Source organism: Chionomys nivalis, chromosome 8, assembly GCF_950005125.1.
Source record: "Chionomys nivalis chromosome 8, mChiNiv1.1, whole genome shotgun sequence".
NCBI classification, from domain to species: Eukaryota; Metazoa; Chordata; class Mammalia; order Rodentia; family Cricetidae; genus Chionomys; species Chionomys nivalis.
This window is the reverse complement of record NC_080093.1, coordinates 2,559,156-2,585,490: the sequence shown is the minus strand read 5'-3', so window position 1 is coordinate 2,585,490 and position 26,335 is coordinate 2,559,156.

Here is a 26,335-nt window from a genome sequence, read left to right as displayed (position 1 = left end):
ATCTGTCAAACATGATAGACATGATGGTCGTATAAGTGTCTGTGTATATACCGAACGTGATAGACATGATGGGCCGCATTAAGTGTCTGCGTATATACCGAACGTGATAGACATGATGGGTCTCATTAAGTGTCTGCGTATATACTGAACGTGATAGACATGATGGGTCGCATTAAGTGTCTGCGTATATACTGAATGTGATAGACATGATGGGTTGCATTAAGTGTCTGCATATATACTGAATGAGCCATTTCAAACCAAAGAATACATACTGGTTTACAGAATTAAAAGTGGAGACAATTCTGGCTTCATCATTGACCAGAGTCCCTCTTGGTCTCATAACCAGTCAGTGTTTTTCTTTGGTTTGGGCTCTGCTGTCTTTCCTCTGTGTCATCATTTGGAGGCAGACTCTCCCTGCATGGAAACACCATTGATCAGAAGCAGTTCTCGATCTCCTCGGCCTTTAAGGTGGTGTGTTACCTTCCTGCTGCTGATCAAATGCTCTGACAAAAGCAAGTGGAACGGGGTTCTTTTGGGTCACAGTTCCAGGTAGAGTCCATCACGGTAGAGACGCCATGGCTGCAGGACTGTAGGTCACAGTGCATGCATAGTCATGAAGCAGAGAATGGTAAATGTTTGTGCTCAGCTCACTGGCTCCTTTTTAGACACTTCAGACCCCAGCCCAGGGAATGGTTCTACGGTTCTACTCACAGTGAGCAGATCTTTGTATCCCAGTTAACATGGTCTAGATGATCCACCCCCAGGACATGGCCAGCCTCTCTCTCAGGTGATTCCGACCACCGCAGGTAGTGTCTGTCACTGCTTCACAGAAGCCTGAGGAGCTCAGCTTGGATCCTCTGCTCAGCCACCAAGTCCAGCCCCGTGGGTCTGCTCATCACCTGACATCACTTCCACGGCCGTGGGTGCAGGACTGTGCACTTGGCTTCTTTTCCAGTAGGGAGAAACTGATGGAAATGAGAGAAGCCTAAGGTTCTCCCTACGGCATCTAGAAGCACTGCAGCAGATGGCTGTGTTGTGCCCAGGTCTCGGAGATCCCCAAGAAGCCCACCAGGGACACAGACTCACTGAAATGCAAAAGCAAGGTTTAATCATGAAATACAAACCGCAGTAGGGACCTTGTCTCACATACCGATGCAGTGGGGGGCAGAGGAGGTGCCCCACGATTCTTAGGCAGAGTTTATAAAGGCAAAAAATCCACAAATCTACTGTTATGGGCATTGGGGGTATGGGTGACTCTCTGATTGGCTCTAGTCTAGGGAACTTCCCGCTCTGCTGACAGCACCTTCAGCAGCTGAGCTCCAGTCTAGGGAACTTCCTGTTCTATAGACAGTCACCTTCAGCATCTGGGCTCCAGTCTAGGAACTTTCCGCTCTCCTTGGGACCTGGCAAAAAATGGAGTTGGTTTTGTCCCTTCAGTTGAGGTTTGGAGAACTCATTCTACTTGAAGTGATTGGGGTTGCTTCAGAAGAGTAAAATCCTATGGAAACATTAAACGTTTTAAGGCATAAAAATGTTAATTTTGGATAATCTAGCTTCCCAAGCTATTCCCTTTGACCAATTGACTTGTACTAATATTGTTTTTCTGCTTTTCTTTTTTTAAAAAAAAGTCTCTTCTGACAGTATTGGACCTACATCCATTCCGTGACATCTCCGCCTCTCATATGGAGAGGCAGTAGCGTTTCCTGTAGATCAGTGGTTCCCAACCTTCTTCGTGCTCCTCCCCTTTCGTACAGTTTTCCCTGCTGTGGTGACCCCTGTGAAAGTGTCAGGGGGATGAAGGTCACGATGGGGGAACCCACAGAGACAGCTGGCCTGAGCTCCTGGAGCTCACGGACTCTGGACCAACAGTTAGGCAGCCTGCATGGAACCAGTCTAGGCCCTCTGCATGTGTGTGGCAGTTGTGTAGCTTGGTCTGTTTGTAAGGCTCCTAACAGTGAGATCACAACCTGTCCCTGGCAATTAATTGGCTTTTGGGAACCTGTTGGACATGCTGGATTATCTCGCCCAGTCTTGATGCAGGTGGAGGAGCTCGGTGTGCCATGCTTTGTTCAAACCTATGGGAGGCCTGGCTTTGAAGGAGTGCATGGGGATGGGGGAAGATGGAAGGTGGGAAGCAGGGGAGGGAACAGGAAGATAGAAGGGAGGGGAAACTGTGGTCAGTATGTAAAATAAATGAAAAATGTCAGTATGTAAATTAAATTGAAAAAATGTTAATTAAGTGAAATTTTAAAAAGAAAGGGTCATTTGACACACACACCTCCCAAAGTGTCACGACCCACAGGTTGAGAACCACTGCTGTAGCTGGGAGCTTTTGCTTGTTAGTCATGAGCACTGTTACTCCTTATTGTCCAGCACTAGGGCTGATTTCAGCCACCAGAGCCTTTGTTTCTGCCAGGGAGAGTAGATGACTGCCTCTGGATGCCCACTGAGCTACTGAATGTGGGGCAGTTAAGATTGATTTGCACACAGTGGAAGAGACCATCCTTATAAAATGAAGACTATCTCCCCACAAATAATATGTAAATAAAAGAGGACTATTGAAAGGCTCCAATTTAGGAGGTCAGAGCTCTGACTGTGTATGGAGAAGATGGGGATGGAGAATTTAAACTGAGAGAAAGCATGAACTTCCCACAAGCAGTTAGTTTTGAGTATGAATAAGATATCCTATTATATCTTATAAAGGAGGTTACATGTTCAGTTAAAAAATTGTCCAGACACCAAAAGCTTTTTCAGAAGTGAGATTTGTCAAAGACCTGGTAGACAGCAGGGGAATTGTCTCACACTGAGACAGCATTTGTAAATGCACCCTTTCCTGGGAATCCTGCTGACCAGGCTCTGTCTGAGCTCTCCAAGACAGTATAAACACAGATATATTGGCCATAGCATTCCTGTTGCAGATGATGACAAAGGGATGTAAGTGAACCACCTGATTATGGAGATTTAATTGGTAATACTGACAAGAACTTCAAGTCTGGAGATGAGGCACCAGATTGGAACTTAGTAAAGAACATTTGTAAAATGTGACATAATTGGTCAGTGTAAGTCAGGGTGACTTACCTCCTGCAGTGAAGGAACATCTTTCAAGAGGAAAGAATTTATATTTTCTAATTATGTGATTTTTCTAAGAATTTTTTGTGCCAAAGAATTTTTGAGTATTTAAAAATTTACCACAGTTGTTTAGCAATTGCTACCACAAACCAGATAAAACCCTATGGCTGAAATGCAAACACTCCAGAGCTTCTTTAATGACCTAGATGGGTGGTAGCCTGTGTATGGTACAGGGAACTCATAGAGAAGCACTCAGAGCTAGTTCTGGACTTGTCATTCAGGAGAAAAGGCCACATGGTGATATCAAAGCTGGTGGCTTTGAAAACATTCTTAAACAGCAACATATGTCTGACTTGATTTGCTCAAACTTAGTGACAATGTCTTTGAGAAACTAATTTGGCAAGGAATAACCTGGCCCATTGGAACATACTATAATTCTCCCAAAATTTCAGTCACAGCATGAATTGCCCTCCAGCAGAGTCAGAAACAGAAAACCATATACATATATGTATATATATGTATGTGTGTGTATAACTTTATGAAACTTTTTAAACTTTATGAAAATAAACCAATATTGCCTATACTTGCTTTTCTAGTTTAATATTGATAGTAGGAAGAGTTACAAATTGGAGTTTTTACACTGCAAACTGTCAGTAACTACAAGCAAATAATTGCCAATGGTGTTGGAATGCTAACTCATTCACATCAACCTAGATGGTCGCTGTTGTATACGGAGAGTCAGATCAAGGCAAAGAGCATCAGTGCTTGGACATTGAGCTTGGTATATGAAGCTGAGTGAAATGGGTTACTGCTCTTAGCTGACAAACTTACAATCTCATTTTTATGACTTGATAGTGATATCTTAGTATCTTACAGTAACTCACAGTGACAAGCCATGTAGCAACAAATTATGAAAGAAAACTTCAGTAATGAAATGTGGCTTGAAAGAAAAATGTCTCCAAAGGCTCAGGTATTTGAACACTTGGTCCTAGCTGGTGGCACTGTTTGGGGAGGCAATGGAACATTTCAGAAGTAGAGCCTTGCTGGAGGAAGTACATCACTGGAGGCGTTCTCCCTCTCTACTTCTCTCCCTCCCCCTCTCCCTCCCTCTCCCTCCTTCCCTCTCTCTTTCTCCTCCCTCCTCCCTCCCTCCCGTCTCTGTGTGTATGAGGGAAAATATTATCACAATATCAAAATACAAGAAATACACAAAATATTTCTTTTTTCTTAATTTTGTTTCTTTTTTTAAATTTTTTTTATTGAAAAAAAATTTTTTTCTGCCTCCTCCCCGCCTCCCATTCCCCCCCCCTCCCGCCCCTCTTATTTTGAAATTTCAAATACTTCTAATGCTATATATTCTTGCCTGGCATCTTGTTACATGTTTTATTATCCTTTAGGACAGACAGTTTAGGCTGTTTTTCTCTTCTTGACTAGACTAACATCTAATCTACTCTACTTATTAGAGTAGATAGCTTCTGGGGCTGCTGGCATTGACTATGAGAGGCAAAGATAAAGAAGCTAATGATAGGCTGGCCCACAGGAAATTAATTAATGTGGTTTATACTCTCCTTAGAGGGGACGAGGCATCCTCCGGCATGCAGAGATGACTGTAAGTTATGAATGAGGAATTTTAGTTATATATTATGTCACATAGGCTTCATAACTTTGTCCAAATTCGTAGCCATTTGGACGAATAACCTTGATTGTGACCTAAGCATCTGTATGATGCTCTCTCTTATGGTTATGAAAGACTATACTTAAGAGAATAATCTATGTGGTCATGTTTGTAAACAGCGAGTCCAAAAAGCAGGAATCTACCAGAGTGGTGAAACTGTGCTCAGGCAGTGACCTAGTGATATTGTCACTGTGGGCACCGCTACATCATGTTTTCCTGTTGTTAGCAGATTATGACTTCCATTCAGCCAGCTGTCTTCAGTTGGACAGTGGTCACCATGGAACAGACATGCTGTTGATCTGACTAAGGGAACATCCACCATTAGCAGTCTGCAGACTGTCTTGTTTCTTCAGCGGTGATTTACTTTCTTTACACATTGTTATATGTACGTACTTGTCCCCATAGCAATCTCTTTTCACTTTGGGCAGCTAAATCAGCTTGATAGGCCTCACCACTTTTGGGCAGCCTGAAAAAGAGCATAAATCAGTCCTTGATAAATGGCCACACCATACCTGTTACTGTTTAACTGAACTTACACATGAGTATATGGCCATAATGGACGAGGCTCCCTTACAACCATAATTTAGAAATGAAATTACTCTTCCTTTGGAAGTTCATATAGATGGATGAACATACCCACTGGTGAATATTTTTAGAGAAATCTGGAGACTCAAAGTGCTAGTGGGTAGTTTCAAGATAAGATGTTTCTTTGGCTTAGTTTTCTTTTCTTTTGTTTCTATCTATTTGTGCAGACTTTGTGTTTTAAATTTTTTACTCAATAGACTAATAAAATATGAGTTTACCACGAAGGGAAGTCACAGGATAGAGTGGGCTCAGCTGACAGTGGAGCTGCTGGCACTTTACAGTGTGAGGCAAAGTGGCGAATGGCCCTGATAGGTGGACCACAGTAAACTAATTAGTGGTGATTTACACGCTCCTTAGAGGCAAGCGGGCATCCGCTGACATGCAGGCATGAATGTAAGTTATGAGACAAAGTGTTTTAATTATATATCATGCCACATGGGTTTTATAACTTGTACCAAGTCTGTCAATATTGAAGTCAATAAAAGTTGAGTGACTGTGAAATAAGATGGTGAACAATTAATCTCAAAGCTAAAGTAGTGTGAAGAGTTTGTGAAAATTATAGATATATGTATGTTTATTATATTAGTCCATTTATGCCTTATATGTAATAAGCTTTCCTTTATAAAAGTCAATCATAATTATATTGAAAAATGATTCATTCTACCTTTTGGAAATAATTTTAAATATGCTCAATTGGCTTATTCCAAATGGTTGGATTCTCAGACGAGTATAAGTAAATTAATGTTTATTCTGAGACCTGATGCTAAAAACAGTATACATGTATAGAGGTACAGTTCAGGAGGACAGAAAACACCTACCTAAAAAGTGGGTGGTACAGGAAATCCAACAGTCTGCCTCTAGAGAACCTTACATGGGCTTGCAGGACTTAATAAAACCCCAGAGCGTTTGCTGGAGACGATCTTGAAGGTCAGGGAGTTTAACTTCCAACTAGATGAATAAATCTTCCTTACGTCACCCCAGTCATGAAGCATCTCCTGCTCCTTGCCAATGACATTGGATTTATTACCCTTTTACTTGGCTCATAAATTTTACCTTCCATCTGGTTTTGGATTTCTTTATGTATACGTCATACAAATTCTAGGAGACTGTCTCCTAGAAGGGAGAGTCAACAGCTAGCCCTCACCCTCCCGCCCCCAGCCTGCCGATAAACAGTGTTTCTCTGTAATAATGTTCTAAAGTATTTTATTGAAAGAATCAGTTAGTGATTTCTAATGTGGGAATATTATGCTTCTCAGGAGATTCATTCTTAAGCAGTCTTTTACTTTTCCTTAAGTCTGCCCGCCTCCCTCCCTCCCTTCTTTCCTCCGTCTCTTCCTTTCTTCCTTCCTTCCTTCCTTCCTTCCTTCCTTCCTTCCTTCCTTCCTTCCTTCCTTCCTTCCTTCCTTCCTTCCTTCCTTCCTTCCTTTTAATGTACATGAGTGTTTTGCCCAAATGTATATCTATGTGCCACATGTCTGGTGCCCAAAGAGGACATAATAGAGAGTCAGTTCCCCTGGACTGGAGTCACAGACTGGAATCAAGCCTGTTGTGAACTACCATGTGGGTGTTGGGAATTTAGCCTAGACCTCTGTAAAATCAGCAAGTGCTCTTAGTTGCTGAGCCATGGCTACAGTCCCAAACTGGTCTTCTCTTGGAAGTCTCCGAGCACTGGTAAGAAAAGCCATCCTTTAAAGGGAAATACTCAGCTCTGGTTTTCGTTGTTCTTTCCCACAATGTATCGGTTCCACTGTATCAGTTAGAGATCTGTAAGACAGCAGGGATGAGTGGTGTATGTGCATGTGTGTGCTAGAGTACATACACAGATCTGTAAGACAACAGGTATGAGTGGTGTATGTGCATGCGTGTGCTAAAGTACGTGTACAGATCTGTAAGACAGCAAGGATGAGTGCTGTATGTGCATGCGTGTGCTAAAGTACATGTACAATGAGTATCCTGCTCATTACTATGTTCTTCCTTATTCCCTTGAGCCTGAGCCTTTCCCTGAACCTGCAGCAAGGCTTGACATCAGAGATCCGTCTGTCCCTGTCCCCAACTCCGGATGTGACCCCAGTGATGGAGTTAGAGGGGCATGAGTAGCAATGCCTAGCTTTCCACATGGGTTGAAGGGGTGTTCTTATCTGTTAAGCCATCTTTCCAACTTCCAAGACCACAAGTTTTGCTGGGCTTAATTCCTTTTACTCAATAAGAAATACCAATTTTTCCACCATTTCAGTCTCCATTCAGAAAGACAATTAAGGACATCGTGGTGCAAGAGAGGTACTCCTCTCTGGGTGTGACCACTGACTCAGTGCAGCTGCCAAAAAACCACTGTACTTCAGGCACAGGGCAGGAAGTCAGATCAGCCAGTGTTTTTCTTCAGGAGAAGTTACATCACAAGTGTCTGTGAAAGTAAACCTTAAATTCAAAATAAAGATTGCTATAGTACCACAAAGTCCTCACAGCACAGTGTTCAGTGTCCCAGGAAGACTTTTGTCTCAGAAGGCTTCAGCTGCAGGTCAGAGGCAAAGACCCTCCTGTGCCTCCAGATCTCCATCTCCAGGAACCAGTCTTCCTCTTGCCACTCTGTTTGGATTCGAGACTGGGTTGCCTTTTCTGTACCATTTCCTGTTGAGAAAAATGTGAAGATGAATTATTCCAGAAGAAATAAGTACTTTGGTTGAAATACATTTAGTGGCTTATCACACAAAGAGAGTACAGGCATATATGTACTCCATTTGAAAAATGGCAAGTCCTTATCTGTAATGCCTGAGGACTGCCTCTCATGTGCAAAGAGAGAGCCCGACCATCTTCATGTTACCCCCTAAGTCATCTTCTCCTGAGTGAATTTCAGTTTATTAAAATTAAACTAACCCTCTGGAAAAACAGGTAAAATAGTATTGAACTAGTTGGTAAGGTTATCTAGCTTTTAGCTTTGTGGGAGGTGAATATTTAATAATTGTCATGAAAGTACATATTTGTTATAGTTAGTGCATGTATCTGTTTCCTTTTGTATTTGCATATGTATGTGCATTCTTATGCTTACAGAGGCCAGAGGATGCTCTGACAGACGGCTTGTTTCTCAGGTGCCTTTGCTTTTTGAATAGGCTCTCTCATTGGGCTGTAATTTTTCTTTCTTTCCTTTTTTTTTTTTTTTTTTTTTTTCTCGAGACAAGGTTTTGCTGTAGTTTTAGAGCCTGTCCTGGAACTAGCTCTTGTAGACCAAGCTGGCCTCAATCTCACAGAGATCTGCCTACTTCAGCCTCCTGAGTGCTGGAATTAAAGGCATGCACCACCACTGCCCGGCTGGGCTGTAATTTTTCTAAGGCTGGCCTGCCTGGTCTAGCAGGTTCCAAGGTGGTGTAGGAGGTTCTTCTGTTTGTGTGTTGCTTTCATTGGTTGAATAAAGAGACTGCCTTGGCCTTTGATAGGGCAGCCCTTAAGTGGACAGAGTAGACAGAACAGAATGCTGGGAAAAGGGCAGTGTGGCAGATGCCATGAAGCTCCAGCCCAAGAAGGATGTAGGTTAGAATTTTTCACAGTAAGCCACGACCTCATGGTGCTACACAGGTTATTATAAATGAGTTAGATCAAGATGTGAGAGCTAGCCAATAAGAGGCTAGAGCTAATGGGACAGGCAGTGTTTTATTTAATACAATTTCTATGTGGTTATTTTGGGTATAAGCTAGCCACGCAGCCCACTCCTCCATACAACACAGGGATCTGGTCATCACTGGCTCCTCAGTACTAGGATTACAAGAGTACCACCACTCTGCTTTTTTTTAAAATTTACTTACTTATTTTTAGATTTTTAAAAATTCACATGTGGGGGATGTGGAAGAACAGCAAGTGTTCTTACCCACTGAGCCATTTCTCCAGCCCCAGATTTGTTTAATTTTTATTTATTCTTCTCTTAAATATTACATCTTTACCACATCCTCCCCTTCCTCATTCCCCCACCCACCCCCACCTGCCCTCTCCTACAGATCCACTGTTCCTCTCTTGCCCTTCGGAGAAGAGCAGGCTTCCCAGGGCATCAATCAAAGACAACCTAACAAGATGCACAGACTGGGCACAGACTCTCATATCAGTGCAAATTCTAATTGGTCTATGTATGCTTTTCCTAGGTTTCACTTTGTACTTAGCTTCTCTAGGCTCAATATTCTTTGCTTTATAGCTAGTATCCACTTATGAGTGAGCACACACCAGGTTTATCTCGGTTACCTCACTCAGAATGGTTTTTTTAGTTCCATCCATTTGCATGCAAATTTCAAGATGTCATTGTTTTTTTTTTACCACTGAGTAGTACTTCATTGTGTAAATGAACCACATTTTCTTTATTCATTCTTCAGTTGAGGGATATCTAGGTTGTTTCCAGATTCTGGCTATTACAAATAAAGCTGCTTTGAACATAGTTGAGCAAATATGCTTGTGGTATGAGTGTGTATCCTTTGGGTATATTCCCAAAAGTGGTATAGCTGGGTCTTGAGGTAGATTGACTCCTGATTTTCTGAGAACCACCATACTGATTTCCAAAGTGACTGTACAAGTTTGCAGTCCCACCAGCAGTGGAGGAGTGTTCCCCTTATTCCATATCCTCTCCAGCAGGATCTGTCACTTGTGCTGTTGGTCTTAGCTATTTTGACAGGTGTAAGATGGGGTCTCAAAGTAGTTTTGATTTTCATTTGCCTGATGGCTAAGGATGTTGAACATATTATTTGTTCCTTAGTCACTTAACATTCCTCTATTGAGAATTCTGTTTAGATCTGTGCCCCATATTTTTTGAAGTGGAAAAAATAAATTTTGGAGAGAAAATTCTCAGTCTTTCCCACAGTCAGTGTTACAACTTCTAGAAAAACCAGGAAATACACTTATGCTTTGGGACAATGGTCTTGTACCCTGTCACTTGTATTGTTTTAATAAAATGCTGATTGGCCAATAGCAGGAAGTATAGGTGGGGTGACCAGGCAGGAAGTAGAGGCAGAGAGACAAGAACAGGAGAATTCTGGGAAGAGGAAAGGCTGAGTCTGCAGTCATCACCCAGACACAGAAGAAGCAAGATGAGAATGCCTCATTGACAAAAGGTACTAAGCCAAGTGACTGACACAGACAAGAATCATGGGTTAATTTAAGATGTTAGAGTTAATAAGAAATCTGTGCTAACAGGCCAACCAGTTTTTAATTAATGTAGACCTCTGTATGTTTCTTTTGGACTGAACAGCTGCAAGAACAGGCGTGACAAAAATCTGGGCAGGACAGAAACCTCTGTCACCATGCATATGTAGATTAAGTTTAAGCTGCCATTACTGGAATTGGGACACAGTCCTGGTATCAGGGATCAGTGTTCTTGAGGTTGCCCATTTGCTGTTAGCCACCTGTAAAGTAGGTTTATCACCGCTGTTCTATATCTAAGACTCCGAGGCTCCCAGAAGGCAAGTCTTCCACAGTTCTGAAAGATGAGCCCTAGGATAGCTAGGTTTCTCTGTCTTTTTCTTTCCCATCATGCGCTTAATCCTTTCTCAAGAGTTCCCCCTTCTGTCTTTCCCTCATTTTTATCTAGTAAGACATAGTGATCCACTTGGGCTGCACACAGTTCATTTGGGACTTCATTTTGTTATTAAGTGGTTTTCTACAACTTAGTGAAAGAGATTGGGGAATGAAAAGATAGCCTTGAGCAATCAGGTCCTGATCTCCATTTCCTTCCTGTAAGTGATGAAAATAGAAAAGATAGCACAACTTTTTTTTTAATTTTGAAAGAGTCTCACTCTGTAGCCCTGATTAGCCTGGAACTCATTATTCACTATGTAGAATGAGCTGGTCTCAAACTCAGAGAAATTTGCCTTCCTCTGCCTCCCAAGTGCTGGGATTACAGGCATGCGCCACCATGCCTAGCTGAGTAATGTATTTCCTTTTATTATTTTGGTTGAGCAGTTTTTCTAAGGGTCAAAAATCAAAAAGAGTGAAAACCCCTCCAAGAATAAAGTGAGGGTGTGTTCTTCTTTGGGCTAGGAGGGGATCCTTTTGTTTTTACCTAATGGTCCCTAGGTGATGACTGAGAGCCAGTTCTTTTTTTAAGGTTTATTTTCTGTGTATGGAGATTTTTCCCACATGCACAGATCTATGTACCACATGAATGCCTGTGCACCCCACTTTAATTGGATTATTGGGTTTGTTAATGTACTACATGAATGTCTGTATACCCCATTTTATTTGGATTATTTGGTTTGTCTGGTTTTTGAGTTCTTTATATATTTTAGTTACTAGTCCTCTATCAAATGTGGAGTTGGTGAAAATGCTTTCCTATTTTATAGGCTGTGATTAGAAACAGTACGGACATTGCAAAATTCATTTTATGAGGTCAGAGTCACACTGTTCCCCAATTCACACAAAGATTCAACAAAGAAAGAGAATTACAAACCAAGTTCCCTTTGAATATAGATGCTAAAATACTCAACAAAATCTGACAAACCAAATCTAAGAACACATCAGATAGATCATTCACCATGATCAAGTAGGCTTCATTCCAGAAATTCAGGGATAGTTCAAAATATGAAAATCAGTCAGTGTAATCCACTATGTAAACAAATTGAAAGGGAAATAAAATCATCATCATCTCATTAGATGCTGAAAAAAACTTTGACAAAATCCAACACCCCTTCATAATAAAAGTATTGAAGAGATTGGGGCTACAAGGGACATACCTAAACATAATAAAGGCAATTTAAAGTAAGCCTATAGCCAACATCAAATTAAATGGAGAAAAACTCAAAGCAATTCTACAAAAATCAGGAACAAGACAAGGCTGTCCACTCTATCCATATCTACTCAATAGAGTACTTGAAGTTCTAACTAGAGCAATAAGACAACTAAAGATCAAGAGGATACAAACCAACAAGACAAAACAACAGCCTACAGAATGGGAAAAGATCTTCACCAACCCCACATCAGACAGAGGTCTGATCTCCAAAATACACAAAGAATTCAAGAAATTGGTCATCAGAAGAATAAATAATCCAATAAAAACATGGAGTACAAACCTAAACAGAGAACTCCCCACAGAGGAATCTAAAATGGCTGAAAGACACTTAAAGAAACGCTCAGCATCCTTAGCCATCAGAGAAATGCATCAAAACAACTCTGAGATTCCATCTTGTACCTATACAAAGGGCCAAGATCAAAAATACTGATGACAACTTATGCTGGAGAGGTTGTGGGGTAAAGGGAACATTCCAACATTGCTGGTGAGAGTGCAAGCTGGTACAGCCCCTTTAGATATCAGTGTGGTGATTTCTCAGAAAATTAGGAAACAACCTTCTGTGAGGCTTAGTTAAAAGGAAATTGACTAATTTGTTTGGCAGAGGAAATTTCAAGAATGGAAATTATTTAGGTCATATGGTGACTGTTTACCTCTGTTTCTTAAATCTACAATAGAAAAACAACAAATAAGACAAACACATAAGAATGATTCTGGTTTGTGGATATTTAAGTATGTAAATATATATTACATTTGTTTATGCTGTGGAATATTACTTTGACTGTGTAAAGGCAGTGCTGGTGGGCATAGAGAATAAATAGGAGGAGAAATCTAGGCTCAGGAGGAACAAGAGAAGGAGGAAGAAAGAATAAGGGATAGGCATTGGGTCAGAAGCCAGGCAGCTGCCAACCAGATATAGAGAAGCAGTGAAAGTAAGATACACAGAAGTAAGAAAAATAAAAAGTGCCAGGGGAAAAGGTAGATAAAGAGAAACAGGTTAATTTAAGTTAAAAGAGCTAGCCGGAAATGAGCCTAAGTTAGGCCAGGCATCAAAACTAATAAGGCTCCATGCCAGGATTTAGGAGCTGGTTAGTGGCCCAGAAAGGGGCCTGGCACATTTGACATTTCAACATGGGGACCTATATTCCAATGTAGGGCCTGAGAAAGCTGAAAATAGAGAAAAAATGGTATTGCTCCTTTAAGAGTCTCTGCCATACAGTGAGCTCTGAGTAGCCAGTATGTTAAGTAGAAACAGAGAACTAAGTAAAAACACTGGTGATGTGGGATTTTTCTCTGTAGGCTGTGAATATCATTGGTTAATAAAGAATTTGGGCGTATTGTAGCACAGAGTCGGGCAAGGTAAGAGTTCCAAGCAGATAAAGGAGGAGAGAGTAGGCAGAGTCAGAGAGAAGCCATGTGGCTGCAGCAGGAGACAGATGCCAGAGGTCAGACTGAACCTTACTGGGAGGCCTCAACCATGTGGCGATACACAGATGATTAGAAATGGGCTTATTTAAGATGTAAGAGCTAGCTAGAAATATGCATAAGTTAATAGGCCAAGCAGTGCTTTAATTAATACAGTTTGTGTGTGGTTATTTCGGATCTAGGCGGCTGGGAAACAAACAGCCTCCATCTACACCACTGCTACAGTGCAAGGCACTAACTTCCTAGAGTTGGGGCCTCTGAGTGCAGTTCCAGGTCATGTTCCTCTGGACCAGGGTGCCAACTTCAGGCTCAGTTCTCATAGACACAAGGAGGGGGCAGAGCCAGCTGCCAAAACCTCTGCAGAGGACCCAGAGGTAACTCAGCATTTTGTTTTGTTCATGCAGACAAAAAAAATGCTAGAAATAGGCTGTAAAATAGATTCGATGGGAAAAAATCCTTTAAACGGGTCGCAGAGTGTTTAAAAATGTGCTTGGGCTTAAGAAAGAAAAGAAAATGGTACAGGCAGTCATAGAAAAAGTAAATAATTTATAAATAATAAAAAATAAGCCATGTAGAGATGGGAAATACACTCCCTGTATATCCGTATGTATGCTGATGTATTGATTTTGACTTTTGAATGCTAATGAGCTAATGACAGCTTCTGGGCAAGACAGGACTGTGAAAGGAACTGTTGATTTACACCAATGAAGCAATGAGGGCCGGCCTGTTGGGGTTTCTGTCCCACCCAGTACCCCACAGCTGGCAAGCCCCAAAGAAAATCACACAGAGATCTCTTTAAGTTATAAAACTGATTGGCCCATTAGCTAAGTCTTCTTATTAGCTCTTGTAGCTTATATTAACCCATTATTCTTATCTATGTTAGCCACATGGCTCAGTACCTTTCACAGTGGGGTAGGTCACATGTTGCTTCTTTGGTGGTCTCGGCTGGACTGCCAAGGGAGTTTCCTGCTTCCCAGAATTCTCCTGTTCTTATTGTTCCACCTCTATCTCCTGTCTGGTTTTCCCGCCTATACTTCCTGACTGGCCAATCAGCATTTATTTAAAACATGATTGACAGAAACAGACAATTATCCCGTACCACTCCCCCCCCCTTCTTTTAAAACAAAGGAAAATACCTATAGTCAATTTTTTGGGAATGTGGGTGTAGTATTCCAGGCTACTTCCGGCTGGTTGGGGGCACTGATAATCTTATGGGGACCTAAAGAAAATTTAGAATTATCATCAAGTCCTAACTGGAGTATCCTGTGAGTCTTGATCACCTCAGGCAGCAGTCTTGAATCTGTTTTGGATGTGAACTCTGATATCGGGCCATCTATTCCTACCGGAGATTTCTCAGGTGGTCTTCCTTGATCAAACCTGATTTTTCTTAACTCAGAATGAATCCACAGCCTCTCATTTCCTGTGGAAACAAAAGCAAAATCTCTTCTCCAAAATAACATACCTTTTGACTTCAATTTTGAAGTCAGGGTATTTTCAAAATACCTATCTTGGGTTAGTTCAGCAGCATTTATAAACAAAAGTCTTTTAGCAGCTGTTGCTCCTTCCTCAGCATTCAAACAATTCAAAGAGAGCATAATAGCATACAGTATCAAGATTCTCTGTGTATTTTCCATCTTTATGCAGCTTTATTTTAATCTCTATTTCTTTTATTTTTATTTTTACTTTTTGAGACAGGTTCGCTGTATATCCTTGTCCTGGAATAACTCTGTAGACTTGAACTCAGATCCGTCAGTCTCTGCCTCCCCAGTGCTGGGATTAAAGGTGTTGGCCACCACACCTTGAAATCACAGAGATCTGCCTGCCTCTGCCTCCCAGGCATTGGGATTAAAGGTGTGTACCACCACACCCAACTACTCTCTTTCTTTTTCTTTTTTTAAGGACTTTAACTCTTTTTTAAGCCTGCATATATTTTTAACATACTGTAAACCATTTAGAGGCTTTCTTCATCTTTGAATCTCTCTTTACTATATATCTCTCTCTGACCACACGAGTCTTTAATTTACCAAGCAATATCAATAGGACTAAAGCCATGGCTTTGACAACTGGATCCAGCCCAATCCTCAGCTTTCTGCAATTCCAGCCTCATGGTGGAGGTACCAGGTGTAGCCATGTTTATCACCACAATTCTATGGCATTTCAAGGTCCTTGCCAGCAAGCGAGCTTCAGCAGTTTGCGTGCAAAACACACAGACGGCATGCTTGAAAGAGTCAGAATTTGCCATGGCAGGATGGCCCAGAAAGCCAGCGTTGTAAAACAGTGCAGCTTTTTTCTTGCTACAGCTGAAAACCAAAAAGCATGCATTCTGCTTTTTATCATCACTATTTAAGTGTTTCGTGGCAGGACCTCTTAAAGAGCTGCAGGGTTTTGCAGCTAAAGCTGAGTCAGGAAGCCTCTCTTAAATGAGAGTGTTTGCTTGCCTCTAGCAAGCAGAGCAGACCCGAGAAACTGCTGCTATTAAGAAAACATACTTTACTCTGTTTTCCCAAGGTTTCTCAGGCTTTCTGTGGATACAGTTATCCATGTGGGCCCTGCTTTGAAGGAGAGGTTACTCTTTTGTTTCCAGAGGAGTCATTCAAGGTTAACAGTGGTCAAATTTGATTGGAGAAGACCCCCGAAAATCTTGGTTACAAACATAAATCAAGAGACAAACTATGAGTCAGGTAATGTATATTTTATTTGCTCAGACATAAAAGAAGAAAATCATCTTTGGCTGGCGTGTGTACAATGTAAGTCTATTCTTGTGCTAGTGCAAATATATATGTTACCTTTTAAAGTCTGTGTATTTTCAGAGCAAGGAGACCAGACACCAGTGAAAATGGGTGACCCAGGTGATCCAGCTTCTCAGATGCCTTTGCTGCAGTTTCCTTAGAGTTCTTCACCCAGAAGAGCTTCAAGACTGCTGACTGAGATGGTCCAGCCTCACACACTATTCTAGCCAGCATCACAAATAAGCCTGTGCTTTCCCATTGCACAGAGACTGGACCACAAATGTTATGGCTAGTTTTCCCATGACTTGACCATTATCTCAATTTTCTCAGGTTCCCTAAAATGTATCCCCATCAAACAGGAAACAGTCTAGAGAACACAATACCCACATTCCCAAAAGGTGGGGTGAGTGTTTTTTGTCATTTGGTGGGTTATGAATGTTTGTCATCATTTAATAGTGATACAAGAATATAGGATAAAAAGAAACAACCTCAAATATACAATAGATACATTTTTAATGTTATTTTGTTATATTGTATATATGTTTTTATTCTTGTTTGGGGTGTTGTGCTTATGAGACTCATTGAAAATATAATGTATAGTTAAGTAATGCAGGATAGTAGTTGTACTGACTGGTTTTGTGTCAACTTGACATAAACTAGAGTCATCAGAGGAAGGAGAGCCATTTGACGAAATGACTCAATGAGATCCAGCTGTAAGGCATTTTCTCAATTAGTGATCAATGAGGGGGCCCAGCCCAGGGTGAATGATGCCATCCCTGGGCTGCTGGTCCTGGGTTCTATAAGAAGGTGGACTGAGCAAGCCATGGGAAACAAGCCAGTAAGCAGCTCCCCTCCATTGCCTCTGCATCTGCTCCTGCCTTTGGGATCCTGTCCTGTTTGAGTTGCTGTCCTGACTTCCGTCAGTGATGAACAGCAACGCAGAAGTGTAAGTTGGATAAACCCTCCCCAAGTTGTGTTTTGGTCATGGTGTTTTGTCACAGCAGTAGACACCCTAAGACATTAGTCATCTAGAGTAATCAAACTTGTAGTCATATTCAGTCTGTTTTCAAGGTTAAACAATATATTTTAGATAGGTGTTCTTCAGACACTTCAAAGACCATATAATATGGCATTTAATAACCTGAAACTTTTCATGGCATTAAACTTGTCTGCTCCTGGCATCATCAGTCTACTTTATTAAAGGATGGTGAGCATTAAAGAAACTTCATAGGGAGTTTACTTTCATTGTGGCCTTGTTAGCTCCTGGGCAAGAAAACTGTCCTTGCCTTGACTGCAGACAGTATACAATGCAACCTGGACTTGCAGGATACATAAGGGGCAATGTTGTGGAATATTATTTTGACTAGGCAAAGATGTGTTACCTTTGTTTATGCTGCAGAATATTACTTTAATGGTGTAAAGGTGTGTTACTTTTGTTTATGCACCATTCTTTAATGGTGTAAGGATGTGTGTCTTCCTTGCTGTGGTGGATTCTCCACTTGACCATAAGCCAAGCAAAACCCTTTCCTCCACTAAGTTTCTTTTTCTCATGGTGTTTTACCTCAGCAACAGAAAAGTGGTTAAAACACTGCTCCCTGACTGACCCTGTAATGAAGTAGTGAACACACTATTCTCCTACTGTGACCCTGTGACTAAGTAGTGAACACCCTGTTCCCTGCCTGTGACACCATGACTGAGTAGTGAACACACTGTTCCCTGCCTGTGACACCGTGACTGAGTAGTGAACACACTCTTTCCTACCTGTGGACACCCTGACTGGCTGCCTCCCACCTGCTGTGTTCATGTCACATGGACCTTATCTCTTAAACTAGAAGGGAAGACAACCGTCTTGTTCACTGCTTCTTGTCTGATACATGGTCCCAGCCATGTAGCAATAAGTAACATAGCAGTTTTTTAAGTGAGAGCCTCATGTACGTCACCCTCACTGCCCCACACCCAATCCATCACCCCTTTGCCTGCTTACCTCTGAGTTTCTCCCAGCATCTGACACTGAATTCACTCAGCTTCTTACTTGTTACTGTGCATCTCCACAGCCCCTACTAGATTACACACCCAGCAGATGGTATTAACAGAACTAGGGTCACTGACAGCACTCAAGGGAATACTCCCCAATGTGCATCAACTTAGAGCTTTTGTACCATCAGAAAAGGCTGTTTGCAGTAATATGGAGAAACCATTCAGAAAGTGGAAACCAGGACATTATGAAATGATCTACCAATACATGATTTCTGAACCAATTCAAACTAGATTCTCATAATGCACTGCATTTCAAATGTTTTCTTAAAGAACACTTAGGTCGAAGACGAAATGAAAGATTTTGATTGCAGAATTACTGAGGCAGGATATATTGAAACCAAAAAAGTGAGTAAAATTGAAGGATTTAATTAATAAAAGTTAAAGTCAAAATGAATACAGTGTGAACAGAAAAAATAGAACGTAAAAATTTCTGTGACAGTAGCATAATAAAACTAATAACCGGGGGGGGTCTGAGGGCCAATATCAATAAGCACGGGAAACAGGCTGAGATGCGGAGGGAGTAGACCGCACTTGGCGTGAATGCATATAAGAGCTTGGGCGCTCCGCCTGAAATTTCTAATTTCATAGCAAAATAAACCCTAGACAGTGAGCATGTGAGAGCAGAACCAAACAACAGAAGTGTGTAGAGAAACAGGGAGCTGTTAATAATTCTGGAGTGAGGGAGGCTTTTCTAAATAGATATAACCCAAGGCCATTAATAATAAGACCGATAATCTTGATTGAATAAAGTATACGATTTTTATACAGCAAATATGAGCTTAGACAAAAACATAAACACAAACTGAAATAGTTTTGCCAAATATGTGACTGGAAGAGAAAAAATTTCCCTACTATCAGAAGAATTTGTATAAATAAGCAAGAAACCAACCTGTAGAGTATACTCCTAAAAAAATCTCATCCATAGAAAGCATGCAAACAGCCAAAAGTGCACAAAAGATTGCTCAAACTTTTTGGTAGTTAATAGAAATAAAGTAAAAATAGCAAAAGCCTTTACTCTGTGTGTGTATGTGTGTGTGTAAGTTCATATGTGTTTGTATGTATGTGTGTATTGTGTATGTGTGTATTTATGTTTATACATGTGTGTGCGTATGTGTATATGTATGTGTGTGTTTATGTGTATTATTGCATGTGTGTTTGTGTGTATGTGTGTCTTTATGTGTATGTATGTGCTTGTGTGTGTGTATGTATGAGCATGAATGTGTGTGCTTGTGTGTATGTATGTGCTGTGTGTGCTTGTGTGTATGTGTTTGTATGTATGTGTGTTTGTGTGCGTGTATGTGTGTGTTTGTGTATGTATGTTTGTATGTATGTTTGTGTGTCTATGTAGAAGCCTGGGCCAACTCTGATATTGCTCCTTGGAATATTCTCTGCTTTGGTTCTTGATACTTGGTCTCCCACTTCACACAGACTAGGCTGACTGGCCACAAGCAGCAGGGATTTGCCTTTCTACATCTGCACAGCACTGGGATTACTAGCACGCAACACCATGTCTACCTGGGATTCTTATTTTTTAAATATATGAATTCTAAAGATCAAATTCAGGTCCTCATGTTTGTACAACGAACACTTTACCAACTCAGTGGTCTCCCTAGTCACCGAAGGTCTTCATTCAGATAGAGCACATGCACACCATTGCCATGGATGATGGTATTCTCATCGTTATTTACTCTCCTTCCCTGGACAAGCCTACCTCTGACCACATGGCACGGAGGAGCAGACCCCATATCGGATCACACTGAAAGCCTGTACATGTTTTTAATAGTGCATCTCTTCCTTCTGCCTGAGAGCAACACGTTCCAGCAGGTCCTGCTCCTTCAGCCAGAATTCTGCATGAAACAGCCGATGGTCAGAGACAGAGCCTCCCTGGTGCCATTGCAACCAGAATACAATGTGAACAACAGATAAACCCTAATTTTTGTAAGTCAATGGTTTTTGAGAGCTATTTTTCACTACCACATAACTTAGTAAAAAATTTTCATTATGTCTCTGATTCCATTGGTCAAGAGACCCACATAACATTATATTCTATCATTTAACAGCAGATAGTATTTCATTCAAATCATTACATTTTCACTTTAGTTTTCATATATATACATACATACATATACACATTCCATAAAGTTCAATCCATTTTGTAATTAGAATTATAATAACAAAATTGTATTAATAATTGTTGTTAATAAGACAAAGAAATTTGTCATTATTTCTTAATAGTTGTAGTTAGTAAGACAAAGAAATCAAACTGGGCATCATTTGATAAAGAAACATGCTTTATTTTCCTTTTGTGTTTTTTATTATTACTATAAAAGTAATTTGTATTTACCTATGAAAATTGGAGATCACAGGTGTGCATGAAGAGGGAAATAAAAGCCACTTATAAACTTCCCATCATTGCTCTTTAGGTAGATTTCCTTTGAATTTTATGCTCCTTGATTACAATTAACACTATAAATTCTCCATACACATTTTCAATGACTGCATAATATTCTCAAGTGTCGTAGTTTCAGGGTCATATCCTTCATAATTGCTACTCAAGTTACTCATCTTACAAATTTTATGGAAAGTGTGTTAATTTCAGAAATGTATTAATCACCCCATTTCCCCATAAAGCAACTTTATGGTTCAGCCTTCTTTGTCAGATTTAGTACCCACCAGTATTAGACTCTTTCATCTTTCTTTCTTTACGGAAAAGTGAGAAACGACAATTATGCTGGTAAGTCACTGTGGGGCTTGAGTGAGAAATGTCTCTAAGGCTGGATTTTAATGGTCGACTAGGCTGTGAGGTCGTGGAACCTTTAGGAGGCCGAGCTTTGCTGGAGGGAGTGTAGCAATGGTGCACACACAGGAAGTGACATGGCTCGGCAGAAAGAGGAAGTGATACAGTGGGGGAAATAGGAAGGCAGTCGCTTTTCAGTTGGAAGTGGAGAGGTAAGGTGGCCATGGTTCTGCTCCTTCATCTCTCTGATCTCTCAGCATTTTCCCCAATATCTGACCCCCAGGCCTTTATTGTTAAGACCTATTAGAATGCATGCTACAGTCCTGCTTGACAATGTCAAGCTAATTTTCTTTCATACATTGCAATAAATCATACATCGTAATACCAGAATATACTTAACACTTGTTCATGTTTTTTGACTGAGTTGGCAGGGAGGTAGGATGAGGTGAACAGAGACATGGGGCATTGATATGTGCAAAGGAAATACTGTGTCACAGGCGTGCCTATGTCAGAGACCTCAGGAAGTGGTTGGGGATATATATGCCAAAGCACAAAGTCATATAAATGTGGTTTTATTTATTTATCCAGCATAAAAGTCTTTTTAGAGTCTTGGCACAAAGAAACTGACATGTATAATTAATTAATGTGAAGTATCCAAGCTTAGACATGGAGGTCTGGCCCCCAGCCAGAAATTACAATTTGAAGTTGTACATTGGTTTAGAGTACTTGGTGTTCTTGCAGAAAGCCAGATCTTGGTTCTTAGCATCTATGTCATGTGCTCACAACTACCTGTGACTCCAGCTCCAGGGGATCTGACATTCTTGTCTGACCTCTGTGGGCATACATGCACATATGTATATACATGAATAAAAACAAACACATTATGAACAACTTTATTTTCTTTTGTATGTGTGTGAATGTGCTTGAGTATACACATACCATGTGTGTGCAGGAGCCTGCAGAAGCCAGAGATGGACTTGGACCCCCTGGAGCTTGCACTGCAAGCAGTTCTGAACAGCCACATGGGTACAGGGAATTGAACCAGAGTTTTCTGTGAAAGTATTAAGTATTATTGATGTGGGAAGGTCATTTGTCTATCTGTTGCTTTCATTGGTTAATTAATAAAGAAACTGCTTGGCCTGATAGGTCAGAACATAGGTGGGTGGAATAAACAGAACAGAATGCTGGGAAGAAGGGAAGTTAGGCAATCGCCATGCCTCTCCTCCCTGGGTCAGACGCTATGGAGCCAGCCGCCAGGTCAGACATGCTGAATCTTTCCCGGCAAGCCACCACCTCATGGTGCTACACAGATTACTAAATATGGGTTAAAGCAAGATGTGAGAGTTAGCCAAGAAGAGGCTAGATATAATGGGCCAGGCAGTGTTTAAAAAAATACAATTTGTGTGTTGTGCAGGAGCCGGGCAGGACGAAAAGCAGACCTGCTCATCTCACCACTACATGCTCCTAACCACTAAGACATCTCTACAGGTCCCCAAAGAAAATCTTTATAGATACATAGATAGATAGATGATAGATAGACAGATGATAGATAGACAGACAGACAGATGATAGATAGATAGACAGACAGATGATAGATAGATAGATAGATAGATAGATAGATAGATAGATAGATAGATGGATGGATGGATGGATAGATAAAGATAGATAGATAGATAGATGATAGATAGATAGATAGATAGATAGATAGATAGATAGATAGATAGATAGATGATAGATGTGTTTCTAATAATATGCCAGTGCTCAGTGCTCTTAGTTAACAGTTAATTTCTGGTAACTACTTAACAATCACTTTCACAAAAGTGACTTCATCCTTGAATGGAACCATGTGAAGAAATAGTTGGTTTTATGCAGAAAGCATCTCCTGTCTGAGGATGCATTTATTGCTTGTATGTTTGGGTCTGACAAACATTCTAAGGCAGTACAGAAAGCATTTTTCTGGGGAATTTAATCAGAAGCTATTTTTTTTTTTTTTACCATGATCAGCTAGTTAAAAATTAGGGCAGTAAGCATGTGGCAAAAAAAAAAATGCATCTTCCATTATGGGAAATAATAGATTTTTTTTCTGTGTTGAGCCTTGAACAATAGCTAGAATTGCTGAAGGGCTAAAATAACTAAACCAGCTCTTTGTATTCCTGTTGTTTCAGCTCTTTTGAGCATTATATCCAAATTTGCTTTTTGGCAACATTTGTTATACAGTAATTAGATGCTACTGTGTAGCAGGCATAAGTCCAGGGGAAATTTTTTTGTTTATATATTTTAAATGCCATCCTCAAAAAGGCCTTGAGAAGGCTGAGCTAATCGATAGCCACAACCGAATATATTACTATGTACTTGGGACATGAAAATTATTTTATTAAAATTTAATTATTTATATGGAGCAGAACGAAGTCACAGGTAGCTCATGAGATTTTCATAGAGATCAATATGTGACAAAATACTAAATCTGATTTTGCTGGATTCATAAAGCACTTGGTGTCAGATCTGAGCTAAATGTATTTTTCATTTGGTTATCACTATGGAAAGGAGAAAGAAAATCTATTTTATAGTAGAGAGTGAGAAAGGTTTTCATTTTTAAGCTTTGGGGACTTAATCCTGTTTGGTCAGGGTAGAAAACACAGGATTTCCCACTGGCGTGGGCTGTAATAACACTTTAAATATACACGCAAAGGAGGATGGGAAAACCCTTTCCGGCCCCGACTGTGGCACATCCTTGCGCTATGTCTGTTCTCTGTTTTCTGGCCTGGTAAACCGCCAACAGCCAAACACCAGCATTTCTTCCCCACATCCTCCTCTTCCTCCTCTGCCTTTCTGTCTGCCACAGACGCTGCCTTGTGTGGCCAAGGGAGGCTGGCGGCTTACCACCCTGAAGGTATGTGGTAGCAGGTCTTAGAGAGTAGCGGGCTAGCCTCCTGAACCGGTATTCTAGTTTGTTTGACCATTTCGTCCCCACCTTATGGTACTGTCTTGGGATGGTTGTAGGACCTTTGAAAGATGTTGCTTTACTAGAGAAAGATCCTGGATGTTGGAGGGGCATGGAGCTTGAGTTTTTTACACTAACCCCACTACCTTTCCTGTCTATGTTTCCTGGTCTAGAGAAATGTGAACAAGAAAACTCATGTTCCTGTCACTGCAGCTTCTGGCCACTCCTGTCGCATGTCCTGGTTACTGTAATGGACTGTACCCACAGAGTCTGAGCCAAATAAATTCTCATTCCTTCAGAAGCTTTGTGTAAGGTTTTAGGTCACAGCTTTATAAGAGTTTCTTGGCCATCTCTCCAGACCCATATTTTAGATCACATTAATAGCATTCAAACCTTTATATAGTTTGATATTTTCAACAAACATGAAAATGAATAGACTTTGATATGTTGCCATTAAAGAAAGGAAAATCATTCAAGAAATCAACACTATATTTACAAAAGCATTTAGGAAATAATTGCTTATTAAATTAGAAGGTCTACTATGATGCCTCTCAAATTGATTTCCTCTCCCTTCCCTTTAAGATATTCAAATCAATGCTCTGTATGCAGGACACTGAACCAGCACTGCCCAGATCCTGAAATGGTGCTGACCCCAGATATAGCTGTATTCATCTAGCAGAGCCTGTGAGGAAAAAGGCCCCAATCTTCTCAGATCAACTGTGGCCCTTACAGAAACAAAACAGAAAAATCACAGTTTGTTATTGTTTCTGTATAGAATGTCTTTCTCATTAATAAACTACTATATGTGCCTCAGAAGCAGACCGTGACGTGGGACTGAGTCCAGGCCTCTGATGAATGGGAACTGAGATATCAGTGACAGGATGAAGCTGTGCGGGAATTTCCCTGAAGAGGAGGCCGTGATTTAAAAGTACGAGGATGTAATCTCACTGGGCCAAAGTGGTCCTTCCATCTGGCTGAGGCTTTGAAGTATATTTAAACCATTTCCTGGTTGAAAAGGGGATCTTTGTTCTAAAGTGGCTGAAGGATATTTATTATGGTATGAAATATTGAGAGACAATTTATGGCCACAGTTAGTGACAGGTTATGCTTTATGGGTTGGCGTGTCTAGTGTTGATAATGACAGTCAATGAGCATATTTCTCAGTCATCAGGGCGTGCCTGCAGCAGCAGATTTGGTCCTCATCATCGCCCTACAGGGTGAATCTCTGCCAGTCTCCTGGGTCCCTTCCTCCAACACAGATCCTGATGTCTGCATAGCAAGGGACCCTACCCACTAAGTCATCTCTTCATTTCAAGTCTATTTTTAAGTGATTATTGCTTAAAATATACATTCTAGTTGCATCAATTAAGGCCGTTTACAGGTTCATGCTGAAGCACACACGGTAGGAGTAGCATTTGACCCTCGCGTGGGGAGCCAGGACTGGAGGACGACTGAGCTCGCTCAGCTCCATGTCCCAGGAGAGGCCATGGTCAGTAAGCAGGGGCTGATATGGCCTGATGCCTGGCCTGAAATCCTCCTGTAGCCTCTGCATGAGCACATGAAGCACACACCACAAACATATATCAACCACACACAAACATAAATACTAAACTTGAGATAAATTCATTTTTTTATACTTATTATTTTATATTCAGATTTTAATTCAATCAAGAAAGCCTTTTGGCAGTTAGTTTATTTAAATTCAGACCTAGGCTAAGTCTACACAAGGCACTTGACTGTCCTGGCCTAGGTTACCTTTAATCTGTAATAGTTAACACTCCCTCTTCCACACCTGTTAAGTACTCCAGCTCACTTGTCCTCTGAAAGCATCCACATCCAGCAGACAGATTCTTCCATTAGGTTGGGAGACTTGAGGTTCCATTTCCCACAGTGAGGCAGCAGCCACACTTTCCTTAACAGCTGTCAAGTTAGCTATTGTTTTTTTTTCTTTAAAGGAATATATATATATATATAATATTTTATGAAATTTAAAGGCTATCCCAATTGGGATCATATGTAAAATAGAGTATTGGCTGATGTGAAATCTGCCTGCTAAATGGCAGACAAGGAGGAGAAGGTTTCCTGGAAGGAGCAGCTAGTACGGAGATCCAGTGATGGAGGAAGCATCTGACCCTGCACTTAGGGCTGAGGGAGTAAAGAGCAATCTCCCTGTGCAAAGGAGAGGGAGATCCAGTCCAGACACCGGCTGGAGCTCACATCCTTCCCCAGGCTCCTCAGGCTGGGTGAACACACAGTAGCTCCAGGACTGCAGAATCTGCAACTCTCCCAGAAGAAGGGGGATGGGAGGTGCACAGGAACAGAAAACTAATTTATGCCAAATGATTGTTTTACAGATTTTTAAAACATGGGTTCGTGTTAAATCAAG